The sequence below is a fragment of the Ostrea edulis genome, chromosome 8 (genome assembly GCF_947568905.1).
Source record: "Ostrea edulis chromosome 8, xbOstEdul1.1, whole genome shotgun sequence".
Lineage (NCBI taxonomy): Eukaryota > Metazoa > Mollusca > Bivalvia > Ostreida > Ostreidae > Ostrea > Ostrea edulis.
The window spans coordinates 26,370,679-26,389,669 of NC_079171.1; the positions used below are offsets into that span (position 1 = coordinate 26,370,679).

Consider the following 18,991-nt stretch of genomic DNA (forward strand, 5'->3'; position numbering starts at 1 on the left):
GCTTTGTGAATTGCTCGTCATGTAAACAGAAAGTGTCCCCATGTAAATGCATTTCCCTAGTCATGTGACAATACTTTAATGAATTTGGATCCTCATGGGGGAACTTTGCAAATAAATGTCGGAGAAGATCAGAAATGCACCAGTCCATTGATTGAGGGCAATGGGGTATTTTGTTTTCTGACCATCGTGTAAATTGATTACACCTGTAGAAATAGTCACTAACAGGTTCCTCTGTAGTGTCGCAGCGTCCCCCTTGTATAACTGTAACCGATAACCGGTACCATTCCCAATGCCAAAGACCGTCGATTTTTCCCAATTTTTAGACTTGAAATTCCCAATTAACTTGCCGAGAAACAGACCGCTGACATAGTAACATACTTACTCTGAAACATTGTACGAGTTAACTAAAATGTTCAGTACAGATGATATCATGGCAGTGCACATGTTGTAGAGCTACGATGATCCTAAAACGAGCTTGCGAGGATTCCTGACTCTCAACAGCAAATATTACCGTAAAAAAGTTTGTAAAGAGATGAGTACTTCTTGCTTTGTTCTTATTTTCCTTTTCTTTAAGTTGAAATCACTTGCCAATACATTGTGTTGAATTATGACTGAAACTGTCATATTTGAGCAGATGAAAAACACACCATGTGCTCCAGTCTAACGTTTTTAATACGAATCGTTATCTTGCATATCATACAACAAAAAATCGCTGATTGGCTAACAATACTGAAGATTGCGCTGAACAGTTTTGGTTATTATACCACTTGGTCTAAGGAGATTGGCTGTGATATGTAGGAGTGTACGGGTACGACGTCCAAGAGAGCGCTGGACGGGACTAGTATCGTGTCCTTGAGTCGGAGTATTTCTGAAGTAGAGGAGTGCCAAATGAATATCCTTTCCAGAGACAGCGGCTTTTTAAAGGAGAGTCGTTGCAGTTTTCACGGCTGCCTCGGCTTTTCCGTTAGCCTGGGGGTTTGCGGGGCTGCTGGGTTGATGTCTGAAGTCAAACTCTTCAGCAAAGTTAAGGAACTCTAGGCACGAGAACTGAGGACCGTTGTCTGACACGACAATATCAGGGAGTCCTTATCGAGCGAAATGATACTTCATTTTCCGTACGACGGTTATAGCCAATGTATCACGCAGGTCGTCAACTTCAAAGTATCCAGAGAAATAGTCAACGATAATGAGGTAGTTGATGTTCAGAGTAAATAAGTCTACACCAACCTTAGACCATGGTCGGTCTGGAATATCATGGGGAACGAGTGGCATTTTGGCATTTGCCACCTCCATGCTACGGCATGTCTCGCACTGCGAAATGAAATCTTTGATGTCATTGTTCATGTTTGGCCAGTACAGACATTCAGCCGCTCGCCGACGGGTTCCAGTGATACCAAGGTGAGAGCTATGGAGATTTTTAAGCATATTCTTGCGAAGAGCCTGAGGAATTACAATTCTGTCTCCATGAAGAATTACCCCGTCAGTAAAGGAGAGTTAATTTCTGTGCGATGTGTAGCGATCTAGCACTGAGGGTATTTCTTTCACAGACTCGGGCCATCCTTCTACAATGGTCTTGCGGAGAACTTGTAAGGTATCGTCCATTGCAGTGTTGTGCTGTATCTCTTTGATGCGGTCTGGGGAAACGGAAATGTGTTGTACAACATTGACATCAATTATGTCATCTTGTTGGCTGTTTGCAGTGTCAGATAAGTATGCACGGGAAAGCGTATCAGCAATGTGCATTTCCTTGCCCTTGTGATATTTCAGTCATGTCATACTTCTGCAGGCGAAGTTTCATTGTCTGAAGACGCTTTGGAGACTTCCAGAGTGGTCCTGGGATAATGGTTTCAAGTGGTTTGTGGTCTGAATGTACAAGTACTTGACTGGCAAAAGTGTAGTGGTGGAATTTTTCCATTAAAAAAAGTATAAATGGAGGAAAAAAAATCATATTTGAGCAGATGAAAAACACACCATATGCGTTTTTAATACGAATCGCTATCTTGCATATCATACAACAAAAATCTCTGATTGGCTAATAATACTGGTCATGCTAATACACGAAATTACAGTCGTATGGTATTACTAATAACAGGAATATGTAACACATTGGTAGAAAATTCCCAATTAGTTCGATTTTGATGCTATTTTCCCCAATTGAACCAGTACCAGTGGGTAGGAAAAAACGCTGTATCGAGCAATGCATGTAGGTCGTTAAATTCATTATTCCAAATCTTTGTTTTTAATCTGTGCCCATTGCCTTCCTTTTGGGAGGCATGACCTACGAAAAATAGTTATATTACTCGAAAACAGATTGAATGCATTGATGTATGAATGAATATTGTTTAACGTACATTTCGAGAATATTTCACTCGTATGGAGACGTCACTGGTGTGTCAAGATGTTTTGATTGCTTAATGGTGGCAGCTGTCGGCTGATCGTAGTTGATGGGCGGTTGCTGAGGGAGACTCTGACTCTCGGAAGTGGTGGTGTAAGGGTCAACTGCTGTCGAGGAAACTGCTGGAGTCCTTTGTTTTTAGAGGCCATTCTTGTGCCTACTGCCTTCCTTTTGGGAGGCATGATCTACGAAAAATAGTTATATTACTCGAAAACAGATTGAATGCATTGATGTATGATTGATTGATTGATTATTGTTTAACGTACCTCTCGAGAATATTTCACTCGTATGGAGACGTCACCCCTGCCAATGAATGGCTGCAAAATTTAGGCCTATGCTCGGCGCTTATGGCCATTGAGCAGTGAGGGATCTTTGTCGTTTCACACCTGTTGTGACTCGGGACCTCGGTTTTTGCGGTCTTATCCGAAGGACCGCAACATTTAGTCACCTATTACGGCAAGGAAGGGGGGACACTGAGGGCCTATTCTAACCCGGATCCCCACGGGACTGTATTATTAATGTAGTACTATCCATCAAATTGTTATATCATATACTATTAACAATGGCAAGTAAGCACCCGATATTATAAAGAACGGCCCAAATCATATAAAATGAGCAACTTAACTTTACGTGAAAGTATTAAATCAAAAGTGTACAAAGCTCCACAAACAAGGACATATATAGATCACATCAAGTAGGTGCATATGTAAGACCGGTATGATCATAGGCTCACAAATGAGCCGCATGGTCAGTCACCATTAATGAAACAATAATTCAAATTTGCTCCTCGTGGTCATGCAAAAAGGCTGTAAATGACAGGCCTGTGCAATCACTACACAAACGGTGTAAAACATGAACTAGTACATAATCCACTGTTTATTAACAAAAAATGCAAACAACTTCCGCAAGAAGAAGGTATGAACTGAGACATAACCCCTTGTTCATTATCAAAAGTGCAGTATAAATACGTCTTCTACAGAAGGAAATATTCAAAATATTTTCCACATTATTAAAATTTTAAGTATCACATCCAAAAAGGAATTGACGAATATGAGATATAATGACATGGTTCTGATACCAACCGTACACAAGCAAATTATGTTTATAAATATACACTGTACATGAACTAATCAAAAACTGTAAACTGATACCTGGTATTATAACTAGATACTATTTAAAGGAATTTTACTACTGGCCTGAGTAATTCGTGATAATGAAGAATGGCCGAACGAATGCTTCGACAATATCTGCATTTTGAGAGGACGACACGACATAACATTTTAAAGTCAGACCGAAACCCTCTGTGATGCCAGTAATGTACTCCATTTTGACTGGAGCATCCTTCCTTCAACAGCTGATTGGTGACGACAACCTTGCGATTGAAACCCCTCGATGATGCCCACGGCTGACTGCGCAGTGATTGCCAATTATCACCACCGAGATTCCAAGACCCTCGTGCATAAAAGCAGCTAACGATAGTATATGACGGGCCAAAGTGGTGCAATTGAATTGCGCCATGCCATTTTAAACATTACGAGGTATGTAAGTTCACGAAATTTGAAGCACCCAGCTGTGACACTCTCCTCGAGCGCGCACAAATAGGCGAAACTTCCCCACATCTTAAGTTTAAATTCCGCAATATTCCATTCTATTGCATGTAGCGCTGTAGACGTGTAATAAAAGAATGTCCAATCAAACAGACATTGAACAAATCCGAACTATCCATGTTTTGCTCCATCTCTATATCAGGTAGTACCCGGTTTTCTCGACCCACGTTATCATGAGATCAGAGCAAAGAATTCATCAAAGGTACACAGACTCTAATCGTTGATTGAGAATGGAATAACATGCAAACAAAATAATCCTCCCGCAAGGTAATCCTCAAACTGTGACCATGAATTCTTGATATACGAAATGTTGTTGTACTAAAATCGCTGTTCTGTACCAACGTGACTACTGGTACATAGTTCACAAACAGAAAATGACCACGTGACGAATATGTTACATTTGATTGGATGAAAGACAGCAAGTAAGGATAAGGGTAAAATAGCTCATACATTTTTTTTTTATTTCGGATTTCCAAAATTTCGGCTGAGGATCACTGACGAGACATTTGTCGAAATGTCTGGTGCATCAAAATTGGTACTGTATAATGTTTACATCACAAACATCCATTACACAACACAGACATAAACAACAAGTCAGGATAAAGTGAAAGAAAAATACCTCGCACGTCACTTAAAAGTTACATTTTACAATAATCACTGATAAAATTTGAGGTTCTTCATCACTGGTGATGTCCAATGGGTTGCCAAAGTTAGAAAAGAAATGTTTGTGAACGAAATCATTTGATAGCCCAGGAATTTCTGGAAATTATTGTTGTCTTCAAAATATGAAATACTCCTTTCTGTGTAAAGTTGTTAAAATTCTTTTATATTTAACAGATTGTGTGGTAGGCTTTTCCATTTCTATTGATGACCAGTGCAAGTTTCTGATACTGGAGTAGTTCAAGGTTATTGTTTTCAATGCCATTTTATCCCCTCGTACAACTAGTTGTGAAGGGTATCTAGCATCGCTAATGTGCGTGGGTGTGCCCGTTACAGCTTGTGGGAACAATTGGAAGAAAATCCTAGCACTAATGATTATCAAATTTATAATACTTCTATGGCATTGTGAGAGGACGAACCTTGTTTATTTTCAAATAAATTAATGAAATATTTTTAAAAAATATCGGGTCATAACACCTTTTAAAACTGGACCTTTATGTACGAGTTAACAATACAGACTTCCGGATAAAGTGAAAGTGCAATTATTTTTACATGCAAACTTGGTTATTTTCACGTGAATGAAGGAAACCTATGCACTGTGAATTTTTATTAACGTTAACATATTTGTTGGTAAAATTGCTGTAAAAGTATACAGCAATATCGTTACTGCCTTTTGCACTGTTAATAATGATGCTTCGCAAATACACTATCCGGAAGTCCTAAACAACTTTTACGCAAACACACTACGTTCCGTATCAAGGAAAGATACTTGACTCGTGTTTTCAGATTGGCCTTTATCAAGCCATTATGCTATAGGTTTGCTTTTTTCCCCAGACGTTATATATATTTTCCTTAAACATTTTTATACCCCCCGCAACAAGTTGTGGGGGGTATACTGGACTCGGGTTGTCCGTCCGTCTGTAGACGCAATGGTTTCCGGGCTCTAAAGCATTATCCTTTCCACCTACCGTCACCATATCATATATATGGACTACCCATGGGATGAAAATGTTCCCTATCGATTTTGGGGTCAAAGGTAAAACGCATTGGACATCGAAGTAGCAATATGGTTTCAGGGCTCTAAAGCGTTATTCTTTCCACCTACCGTCACCATATCATACATATGGACTACCCATGGGATGAATATGTTCCCCATCGATTTTGGGGTCCAAAGGTCACGTGCACTGGATATCAAAGTAGCAATATGGTTTCCATTTAAATTCTTTAACGGCTTTTTTCATCGCATGGAGATGCTGTGTTCCTAGATACCTTTTGGATCATAATACTGAAGTTTGACCTATTACCAACACCCTTTGGGATATTGGGGTAAGCGGGGGGTATTCTTAGTGAACATTGCTCACAGTACCACTTGTTATGAAATTGTTACGAGTACTATTTTATCATTGATAGTAATACAGTTTAAGGAAGATTGCAATTTTCTGATGTTGATATATGAGTATGTATTAAATATGTTGAGATCATGACCATTACGAGTAGGATTGGTCCACAATATCGGGATCAATTTATTTAGTTTTTAAAATAAATAGGAATGAGGAAATAGCTCTGAAAATTTCACTCCATAATATTTTGTCTTGTGACGTTGTATCATGCTTTTATATATTGTGATTGCTGTATGAAGTTAAAGTCCAATACATCAGTTAAACAAAAGCAGGGCGATGGTATTGAGAGTCAGGTAAAGGATGTGATTTTGTTACAATTAGTGTTATGAAGATCATAGAATTTACTTTTAATATTGGTCTATGAGAATTGTATACATACTTCGGTGACCTCCATTGGCCCGATTGAACAACTCTCATTCCTGGGAATAGATGCAGCTTCTTCCAGAGATACTAGTGATGGAGTATAAAACTCCCTCACTAATTCTTCCTCCTCCTCCGTCAATTGAATGACGTCTCCATGATCTGAATACGTCCATTTTAATTGATTTAAATTAATCTCACCCTCTATGATGTCAAACTTTTATAAAAGCAGTGATTTGTTTAAATTTATGCATGATAGGAAAAAATAGTTCTCTGAAACATAAATTGAACTAGTTCTAATTGTAACGGGGACCGTTACATATGTTCCCCAAACCTCCCCCAATTAAAAAGTGATGTCCTTTTAAATCTATAGCAAAAAATCATTTTATTTTAGTCTTTAATTACATGTAGTACATTCAATATGGTCATTTCAGTACCAAGAAATGAAAGAAAGTGTTGCACGTGCATGCACGCGCACGCGTGTACGATTCCGAATTTTTGTTGATGTCGTTCAACAGGCATTTGTATCATATACCCACAGTATGAATTTCATAACGTTTCCACCAAATATAAGAAAGTTATAGCGATTTTAAAATCGTCCAATCAGAATTCAGCACACGTGCATACACGTGCTTAGCAGTAATTCTAACCACAGCAATTTGTAAGGAGTACCAAGACACATCTAAACCATTAATATCAATAGAATTTGATGAAAAACAAAAACCTTATCGTCCTTTAAAAATTGAACATTTAAAAAACGTTGCACGCGCATGCGCGTGTACGTTGGCATTTTTTTATTACACCAATATATAGATACACATATTGTCTACTTATGCTGTGAATATCATCTCATTCGCTTCATAAATAAGATAGTTACAAACATTTTAGTATTATCCAATCAAAATGAAGCGCACGTGCATGCGCGTGCAAATTGGTAATTTTGACTATGTAAATCAGTTAAGGGTCTCAATATCTACCTATGATATGAATTTCAAGCCATTTCAATGAACAACAAAAAAGTTAGACTGATTCCAAAGTTAGTGTACAAATTTTGGAATGCGCGTGCACGCGCATGCGTGCGCGTGCTGACAAAATAACTATTATTTTTCATATGTACAAATGATATACTATCATCCTATTTAGGTTTTATATCGCTTCCTTCAATATTCTGATTTTCCATTTTTTGTACCAAAATTGCAATGCACGTGCGCGCGCGTGCATGCACGTGCAAACAAAATGACTATCACTATGCACATCTACAAACGCTATACTATCATCCTGGAAAGTTTCATATCGATCCCTTTTGTAGTTTCTGAGAACACTACCGGACAAAAAAGTACCGGAGAAAAAGAATAATAATAATAATAATAATAATAAGAAGAAACAGAGTAAAAACAATATGTTCCCAAACTTTGTTTGGGGAACATAATTACTAATGTGGTCCCAAAATACAGTTCTAATTTTCCTCAGAAATTTAAATCAAGAAATGTTGTGGGCGCATGATCCCTGTGAGTAAGAATATAATCGTCATTTTCAAATCCATAGATATTCTGTTGTATTTTGAATATTTTATTTTTTTGTGGATGGTCATCTTTTGATATCATTCTCACGGAATGAACTAATCTATGAGATCTTCCCATCGATTAGTGCATCCGTGAATTTTTTTTCCGTGTCCCCGAATCTCGTCTTCATCGGCCTACTCTCAATGGGTTTGAGTAACTAAACCTTCACATTCTGAAAAATATAAAGTTTTCAAATATCATATGATTTTAATGTCTTGGTGACCGTGTTTGATGGAGAAGCACTACGTTCCGGATCAAGGAAAGAACTCGTGTTTTAGAATGGGTCTGCTCTAAAATATGAGTTGTCTCTCTTTGTATTGTAACATTTTAGCTCACCTGAACCGAAGGTTCAAGTGGGCTTTTCTGATCCAAATTTGTTCGTTGTCTGTCGTCTTTGTAAACTTTTTCAAAATTTTATCTTCTTCAGAACTACTAGGCCAATTCAAACCAAACTTGGCCAAAAGCATCCGTGGGTGAAGGGCTTTCACGTTTGTTCAAATGAAGGACCATGTCCCTTTCAAAGGGGAGATAATCGCAAAAATAAGGTGGGGTCATTTAAAAATCTTCTCAAGAACCACTGGGCCAGAAGAGCTGAAAGCTTCCTGACATATTGCAGATTCAAGTTTGTTCAAATCATGGTCCCCGGGGGTAGGATGGGGCCACAAGGGGGATCAATGTTTTACATACAAATATATAGGGGGAAACTTTAAAAATCTTCTCAATAACCACTAATCCAGAAAAGCTGAGATTTACATGAAAGCTTCCTGACATAATGTAGATTGAAGTTTGTTCAAATCATGGGTCCCGGGTGTTGGATGGGGCCACAATAGGGGATCAAAGTTTTACATACAAATATATAGGAAAAATCTTTAAAAAATTTCTTCTCAAGAACCACTGAGCCAGAAAAGCTGATTTTTACATGAACACTTTCTGACATTGTGCAGATTCAAGTTTGTTCAAATCATGGCCCCCGGGGGTAGGATGGGGCCACAAGTGGGGGGTGGGGGTTAAAGTTTTACATACAAATATAGGCAAAATCTTTAAAAATCAGTACAAAAACCAATATTTTCGCATTTATTAAGAATTAATACTTCTATGTGTGATACAGTTTTGATTTCCTACTTAAAACATCGCTTGGGGAGAACCCTCGTATATATTACCGTCTGTAGACGCAATGGTTTCCGGGCTCTAAAGCATTATCCTTTCCACCTACCGTCACCATATCATTTATATGGACTTCCCATGGGATGAAGATGTTCGCTATCGATTTTGGGGTCCAAAGGTCAAGCGCACTGGACATCGAAGTAGCAATATGGTTTCCGGACTCTAAAGCGTTATCCTTTCCACCTACAGTCACCATATCATACATATGGACTACCCATGGGATGAAGATGTTCCCTATTGATTTTGAGGTCAAAGGTCAAGCACACTGGACATTGAAGTAGCAATATGGTTTCCAGGCTTTAAAGCGTTATCCTTTCCACCTACAGTCACCATATCAAACATATGGACTACCCATGGGATGAAGATGTTCCCTATCGATTTTGGGGTCGAAAGGTCAAGCGCTCTGGATATTGAAGTAGCAATATGGTTTCCGGGCTCTAAAGTGTTATCCTTTCCACCTACAGTCACCATATCAAACATATGGACTACCCATGGGATGAAGATGTTCCCTATTGATTTTGGGGTCAAAGGTCAAGCGCACTGGACATTGAAGTAGCATTATGGTTTCAGGGCACTAAAGCGTTATCCTTTCCATCTACAGTCACCATATCATATATATGGACTACCCATGAGATGAAGATGTTCCCTATCGATTTTGAGGTCAAAGGTCATGCGCACTGGACATCGAAGTAGCAATATGATTCGGTTTGTCATGCCATTTGTTTTTTTACACTCACAAAAGAGGTAGTTTATACCTATTACCAACACCCTTTGGGAGATTGGGGTAAGCGGGGGGTATTCTTAGTGAGCATTGCCCACAGTACCTCTTGTTCATACTGAATTCATTGTGTGGTGGCAGATTGAAATGTGTGAGTGTTACCTAGGTTGTTCATATTGAATTCAATGTGTACATTACTTTTAAGATATAAAATTGTTTATCAATGCATACCAATGGCAGTGGGTCACGGAAGAGTAGTCGTCCGTGAGGAGAAGGATGCTGGCAGGTAGGTAGTGGCTCTGTTTCCTGGAACTCATCGGACGCTGTCGCTGTCTGTAATGTAAAGATATAATTGAGATGTAATTTGTTCATACTGAATTCATTGTGTGGTGGCAGACTGAAATGTATGAATGTTACGGAGGTTGTTCATATTGAATTCAATGTGTGATAGCAATGACCTGTCCACATCTGCTATTTTCTTGTAATTCAATTGTTTTTAAAAAGGCCCCTGAACAATGCAATTTCAATGTAATTGTAATTTCCCCCTCTAAATACCTGTATATGTATTATAAATTACACAATCAAAAACCAAACAATAATTTGCACAATAATTTCTAAAACTTGTAACCTATTGAAATAAATTGTCATCAATTTATGATACCTCTATATTATAACAGAAATTATTCATTGAGTCAATGACAGAGAGAGAGAGAAAGATGGGGTGGGTGTAGAATGTGTGTCAGCTACCCTTAGGATGAATACAACCATTATTCAAACACTATGGCCAAAGAAACTCTGCAGAGGTCCCTGAGACAGGTCCTGTGTATATCAAAACTATAACAAAGCATGGACAGGTAGATTTCTACCATGTTGTCTCTGTATTTCTTTGAGTGCCATGGGATATAGCAATTACACCTTGGTAGACCCTGGCCACTCCAGGTAAATAACATCTGTTTAGATTAGGCTCCGCCTACATTTTTTTCACTGACCGTACGGTCATGAGATGGGTCTTTAAAATATAAAATTGTTTATCAATGCATACGAATGGCAGTGGGTCGTCCTCATCTGTTATTTTCTCAATGATTGGTCCAGATGGGCCTGCTTCCAGTGCCTGTGCCTAATGGTAATACAAATATGAATTTCAAAGAATTGTATTTTCATGATTGAAAATTCTTGTCACTTCTTGTATCTAAATTAAACAAAAATATACCTCTTCTTGATGTCTGTTCCTCATCACGTTCTTAATGACTCGGACCATCCGGACTGAATTTTTTTTCTGTTGGGTCAGCATATAATATTTGTCTTGGGTTGCTGAACGGTGGCTCATCTGCTGAGCCAACGGGTCCTTTGCTTGAGGAAACTTATCACGGACAGTAGTAATAGAATGGCGGTACTAAAACAGATTAAACTCCTCCTACTTTACTATATAAGTTATACCAATTATGTAAATATCTTGGAAGGCTCAACAACCTCCACTATATAGCCATACCAATTATGTAAATAAATTGGAAGGCTCGCATTTAAACTCCAGCCACTTTTACTATATAAGTTATACCAATTATTTAAAATAACTTGCAAGATTCAACAACCTCCTCTACACTAATTATACCAATTATGTAAATAAGCAGATGTCAATTACATATAGCGGTTAAATTAAATCCCGCTCACATTTAATATGTGTAAATAAATTGGAAGGCACAGATATAAACTCCGCCCACTTTCATTTTACAAGTTATACCAATTATTTAAATTAACACGGAAGGTTCAACAACCTCCACCAGACTAATTACATACCAATTATAAGCATGTATCAATCAAATTGAAACGTTCAGAATAAACTCCACCCACATTGAATATGTGTATATATCAATTATGTAAATAATTTGGATGGTTAAACAAGCTATATAAATTATACCAAGTATGTAAATAAACATATATGCCAATTACCTCAATTATGTAAAATAAATTGGAAGGTTCAACAATCTCCACTATAAAGATGATATATGCTTAGTTACATAATTGGTATAATTAGTATAACATTATTTAGAATAATTCGGAAGGTTCAACGACCTCCACAACACTAACTGTACCAATTATCTAAATAAACATATGTCAATTAAAATGTAAAGATGACTATCGGGTAAAGAGAGATAACTCAACAAGTGACAAATAAGATGACACATTTATTCACTTTCAACAAATCTTTGAAACGTTGAACAGCGGTCATCGCACATTTCCATTGCAAATGATGCTAAAATGTGTAATATTTCTTCTATACAACATCATTGAAGAATAAGGTAAAACAGATGTTTCTTAATTTGTTTATTAAAGAAATAAAAAATATGTAACATAATATAAATCAATATATTACAGTATGATTAGTGATTGCTAACATAGGAAGTAGCACTCATTAGGCACAAATCAATAAATTCACGGGATATTAAAATGTGAAGGATTATATATTAGAACGAAAATTGTTAATTAGAATGAAAATTATCATAGTGGAAAATCATTAATTAAAATCAATAAGCCTTCAGTAGGATGAAAATAATTAAAAGGTAAATAATTGCTGATTAACTAGTGATTAGATAAGAAAATAATCTAAGTATAAAGCAAAAGCCACGCAATGGGGAATAAAAAATGCAAAACAAAATATTTGCACACAATGATAGCATGTAACACCTTGGACAAAACTATAAATTTATACAAAGCAGGAGAAATTAAATATTTACATGAAATGATTATTAATTGGAATGAATGCTTAATCAAAACTATAAATTCATACAAATCAGGAGAAATTAAATATTTACATAAAATGATTATTAATTGGAATGAAAGCTTAATCAAAAGTTTTATATATTTCTAGCGAAAAAAAAAAATGATGATGTCAACCCGCAAAAGTAAGTAAATAAGTGAGGTTATAAAGAGTAAATAGACATGCTGTAAATACATGTAGTTGTAAGTGGGAGCTTCACAGAGAAACCAGCTGTAAATATAAAAATGTATACTCACTTTCTCTCATGAAAAATAATAAATATTGAATTACTTAAGAATATAATGACTACAAGTTTAGCACATTTCCACTGTTTTAGACTTGAACATCACTGAAGAGACATTATTTGTCAAAATGCACATCTGATGCATCAAAATTAGCAGCATGTAAGTTTTACATTGAACACATGTTAAGATGGCTCACTACACCTCGAAATAGTTTCTCAAGTCAGTACGAATTAATTTAATCATAAAAGATATGATGATATATAATAAGTATATATGCCAAAATGGGAGAAAATATGTGAATTTGGATAAAACATGATTTTCGAAAATTATTTCAGCACATGAACAAAAGACTCTAGGGGATTTGAACTTGAGATCTGTGGTTCACAAGCCCAATGCTTTAATCACCGAGCTATGATGATGGACAAGAAATCGATCGATACAAATAATTTCACAAAACATTTAAATCGGCCATCTTGTAACATATAGTCATAAAGAGTATAAGCTTTAGTGTAGTGAGCTATCTTAATTCTACAAAGCAACTATTATGTGATATGTAGCACTATTAAAAAATAAGTGGAATTAGGTGTGTGCTGTTCATGTCGCACTGCACAAAATTCCTAACCTTTTCAGAATGGTTCCTCGCACACTTTAGAAGGTGGCGAGGATATCTCTCAGCCAAAATAACATGACATCTGTCGAAGAAGCACACAACATATGCATCGCTCGAACTAGCAGTCATTTTTTTCTCAATGAATTCAAAGTGATTAAAACTACACAATGCACTTCAGTATATATAGCTCCTATCCCCCTACGATTTAAATATGGTTTAATTTTTTCTTGTTTAGGATAATTGACATATACATTAATTTGTTTCTGTTTATTGCATACATTGATATTAATTAAGATTAATCATAAATGAAGTTTAATGGGTATTGCATGGCAAAGTAGTTTCCTCCTCCTATACATCATCAAATTTGCAAATCATGGATTTATTTATTGTGTGTCAAAGTAGTTTCCTCATCCTATACATCATCATCAAAATTTGCAAATCATCGATTTATTTAGATTTTATACATGGGAGGAATAAAGTTCCTTATTTGATGGAATGTTGGTTTGTTAAAAATCTGTAGACTCAATTTTGTTTAATTCTTAATGCTCTGTAAGCATCTTATGAATTGATGTTTTCGTTAATATGCATAAACAAACAGATATCAATGTATGTGACCATCTGTTTATGAGTGATCGCTTGTGAGAGCGTCACACATATATATTTGAAAATGGGGTTACTATGATGTCACACTATTTATGGAAATACAACGTGCAGCGTTCCAATGCTACCACAATTGTGAAAAAATTGTTATCCCTTTCAGAGTTCAGTTTGTAACTGACAGAAATAAATAGAATGCAACTATTTTAAAGCAACGAATTAGGAGGTTTCAAATTTAAAAGCAAAAACATAGCGAAAATTAAGAGAAGTAGTGAAATAATGTTGAGTTTTCAGTTGTAATAAGATCACACTTAGCAAAATTCTGAACATCTTTATATTTTCAGTTGAGACATGTATTGAGTGAAAGAGTTGTTTATTATGTAAAAATAAATTGGCGATAGATGTCACAGTTCACACATGACATGCAAAACTAAAATACTGTGCTACATAGGATCCGCGCTATCATATGATGGGAGTATGTACATACACCTATTTTGATCGACTTGATTTTTACATTTGTATTTATCATTCCCCCATGTAACAAAGAGTACCATTCACTGTATGCCATTTTCTATGGAAAAATGTACATACTCGCGTCTATTTTGATTGATTTATTGGAAAATGAGTGATTTTCCTTAATAAATTATTTCTTTCGTGACAAAGTAATTTCCTTATGTGACAAAGATCTCTATTCATTGTACACGTTTTTCTATAGAGTGTGAAAATGTATATATATACACCACTAATTTTGAAGTTCCACATCAGCCGCATTGAACAATTGATATTTGCATACCCGGAGAATGACGTCCAAAATAAATTTTGAACTAAAATTTGCCAAACCCGGGGATGCTGCCCCCCAGTTTGTTAGTAGGAACTCCTCAGATCAACAATCTGGACAGTTTTCAGTACAGATGTCCCTATTTATGGGGAAAGTCTACTGCCATCTGCAAAGTAAGTTTATGTGTAGATAATTTTGTTTAAATCTTGATGTTAATATTTATAAATATTCTATACCTCTATCTTTTTATTTCTGAAGAAAAGGTCATCATAATTTACTTTAGTTTCAATTATCTTTGGTAGACAATAAGAAGGGGACACAGACTAGCTTCCCCATGACGGCCATGCATGGTCTGTTTGAAATTAGGGAGGAAATACAGGCAGCAGCGGATACACTCCTGAATTTTGCAGGTCCACCATCCCCACCATTGGTGAGTAATAGTTAGATGTATAATCTTTGCATTGTCTGTGGGTAATCGACGAGCTTCACTTCTCTAAACGGGATAAATTTACGTTGCAGATAGCGCTACCTCCTGCCAAAAAAAGGAGGGTGTTTTTTAAGAAAAAAATGGTTGCAGAGGATTCTGACGGTGACAACGAGGACGAAATTCTCGCCATTTGATATCTTATTTTAAAAGAACATTTATTCTTGTAATATGGGGAATGGTTTATTGCAATAACTTTTTACTCAAGATGCTCTATATCAACAAATGTATATTCACATATATTTTTAAAAAAATTGAAACTAGGAGGCTAATTTTTTTATTTGTAACGTGGGAGAATGGCTTATTCGTATATTGATGAAACTAATTATTCTAAAAAAAAAATTAAAATTGATAGGTTGTGAATTGTGGGAAAGAAAAAATGGAGGGAAAAGAGAAAAAGGAAGTTGAGGAAATGTTTCGCTTAGTACATCATTTGCTTCAAGATATTGACAGCAAAGTCCAAGAAATTGAGAAGAGTGAGAAGCAAACTCTAATTATTATGAACTATTTAAATCAACTATGCTTTAAACAGTACTGTTTCTGCCAATCGCTGAATTGTGGGAATGAAAAATATGGTGAAAAAGAGAAAGAGGAAATAGCGGAAATGTCTCTATTAGTTTGTAATTTATTTCAAGATATTGACAGCAAACTTCAAGAAATAGAAAAGGGTGGGAAACAGGTTCGAATAATTATAGAACGTATTAAACAGTACAGCGTTAAATTCTGTTTCTGTCAATCATAGGGTAATGAGAGTTCTACGCCAACCAGTTCCACGCAAAAGCATATATAGACCATACCTCACTTTGTGAATAAATTAAAGAGATCATTATTTGTAAAACCTTTAATTCATTATATACATTGTAACAAGAATGTTTGCAATAAATATGTGAATATAAACATGAAAACTTATTCATTTATTTTATAATGACCATAGGAATAACCCTCAATTCCACATGGTTCTAGCCAATATCGTTTGTCGTCAAATGATGAGAAAGATACCTTATGGATGGATTTTAGATACAAGTTATGGTTGTCACTTCGTATAGAGCGCATATTATGTCTTTCATATTCACCGTTAAAAAGGCAGTCGACATATTGTTTGTACATGATTTCTTTGCTAACCACGGTTTTTGAAACGCCTTTAGCTTTCTTAACTTCTTTTCCATCGTTGACGACAAAGGAATACATTTTTGGTCGTAGACCCGCAAATCCCCTCACGACAGTTCCTATAAAAGAATCCCACATTATTTTGGATAAAAGAATTCAACGTTCTGGGAAAATAATGAATATTTTGGAGATTTTCATTGGAATAGGTTATTAACATTTGTACTTGTAATATGTTAAACTTACCAGCTGTTTCATCTTTCATTTTGCCAACCACCTTCTTGTTTTTGTCACTAAATAAGAAGTGCTCTCTTGGGTAGTTTGAGGTATCGAACAGATCCATATGTTCATGTATCTCATTATACAGATCTTGGACCTCAAATCTATGGTGCAAACATATGAAAAAAGAAATGTAGTGATATGCTATGTTATGATGCAAACATATGAAAAAAGAAATGTAGTGATGTGCTATGTTATGATGCAAACATATGAAAAAAGAAATGTAGTGATGCGCTATGTTTTAAGTGTATGAAGGTATTACAATATGAATTAATTTACCTGTAAAACAGAGAATCGGTGTCAGTCATCAATAATTTTGCCTTTTCCTTGTATTGTTTCTTGATGAAATCATAATGGAATTGGTACATGAATAACTTAGAAATGTCCAATATTGCCATGCCGGTATATATGGGTTTGTTAAGTAATAGTTTTATTGTTTTGTTTTTCACCCCAACTAAATGTGGATTAAATATGGTAAACGTTTCGAAACTAGGTTTACTGACTAGCTTCTGTAAACGTTTCTTCGTATGCACTAAATTGAAATTCAGTATATTCCGAATGTTCTCCATGGTTTTTCTGAAAGAACAAAAAGGTCTTCATAAAATATAGTAATATATCGCATATACATCTCAGACCACCGATTGTGTGAACTTACCCAAATACTATATTGTTGTATGCTTTGTAAAGAGAAACTTCGAAATCGTTTTGAGCTTGCTGCCTCATTTTGGTATTGTACTCAATGTATGGTTTCAACCACGGAGTCTGTTTGAAACTAAGAACACGATGTATTTTTCTTAATACAAGTCCGTGTTGAAGATAGAATTGCAGATTTCTGTAGTGAACAACATATTTCTCCTTCGTTCTTAACGTGGGAACAAGTTTCTTTGAAATTTTCCCTGTATTTTTCTGTTTATTGAGCTTTTGAAAAAGGTTGCGACAGTATGGTGACAAATCTTCAACTTTGATGGACGAAGACTCTGGTGCTAATGGCATATCATTGTGAAAATCATGCAAATGGGATGGATAATCCAATGTAACCTCCAATATATATCCTGTTTTTGCATCTTTTTCTACACTCATCACTTCAAGATCTGATATTTCCTCATCGCTAAGCCATTGAAAATCATTCGTGGGAAGAGCTTCAACCATAGCTCCCCCATACAAATTATTCATATCAAAATAGCCTAAGTAAACATTTGGTTTAGTGGAGTCATAACATTCTCCAATGTAGGGATTGTTTGCTTCAGCATAGCGCATAGTCATCATTGACACCCCCCCACGTACACCCTTCTCAATCATCTGATACTGCTCAATATCAGTTCGCAATTCTAGTTCTACACCAGTCATCTTTAAACAAGCACTCCAACACATGCCAGCCAAGGTGTAGTATTGTGCTGGATCTAGTTGAAAACTTTTCAAAGATACACTTCTGAATCGTTCAAAAACATCGGGTAGGAGCAAAACATCACATAAAAGATATAAATCATGATATTCCCCCATTGTTTGAATATTCATCTTTTCCCATACAACTTCAGCATGTGCATAATTTTCATCTGAAATGTGTTGTTTACTTATTGTGTTGTAGAACTCATGTTTGGGAGGTAGTTTGGTAACCAAAAACTTTGAAGCGTCTGTAACAAATGAGTATGGGTAAACGCCTTTCTGCAATAAGAGTTTTCTATGTTGATCAGATTTGAAATGTTTGTTAAATTGGTAGAAGTGATATTCACCGCTTGATTTCAAATTCTGCACCAAAGTATCCAAAGACGTTGAAAGAAATTGAAAGGAATCAATGAATCTAAGTTTTGAAATTGTGAAAGAAACATAACGCTCATTCGTGTTTGCGATTACATCGACGCGTTTTTCCTTGAATTTACCGAGTCTTTGCATGATTAGATGTGCATCAAATCCTCTCAAATTGTGTAGCACAACAGGTATAAAATGCACTTGTTTAAATTGTAAATTACAGTTTTTATGTGCGGCACCGTAAATTTCACCTGTGACATGATCATGATTTCTAACTTTATCATGTTCATTTTCAAAACTTGATCCACATAGATGACAGTGTGTGGCTTTGCGAAAATCTTTTTCCGTTTCGATACTAGTCTGCATTGGTTCTATTCTATGCAGCAAATCCATAATTCTTTCTTCTTCCTCAAGTAATCGAATAAGGAAGGTTTCAACTACGTCATCACCTCGATAGACATAAGACGGTTTGGAATATCTTCTGTCTGTGCTAACTATATGATAAGCAAATCCACATGGTTCAAATT

At 35.9% G+C, this 18,991-nt stretch overlaps 1 long non-coding RNA gene across 1 annotated transcript; it reads left to right on the top strand.

Annotated features, from left to right (window-relative positions):
• The first annotated feature begins 8,222 nt into the window (after nucleotides 1–8,222).
• On the top strand, nucleotides 8,223–16,850 carry LOC130049505 (uncharacterized). The gene is made up of 2 exons (XR_008798035.1): nucleotides 8,223–15,024; nucleotides 15,154–16,850. It is a non-coding gene; the product is annotated as an uncharacterized LOC130049505 (long non-coding RNA).
• Nucleotides 16,851–18,991: the final 2,141 nt, after the last annotated feature.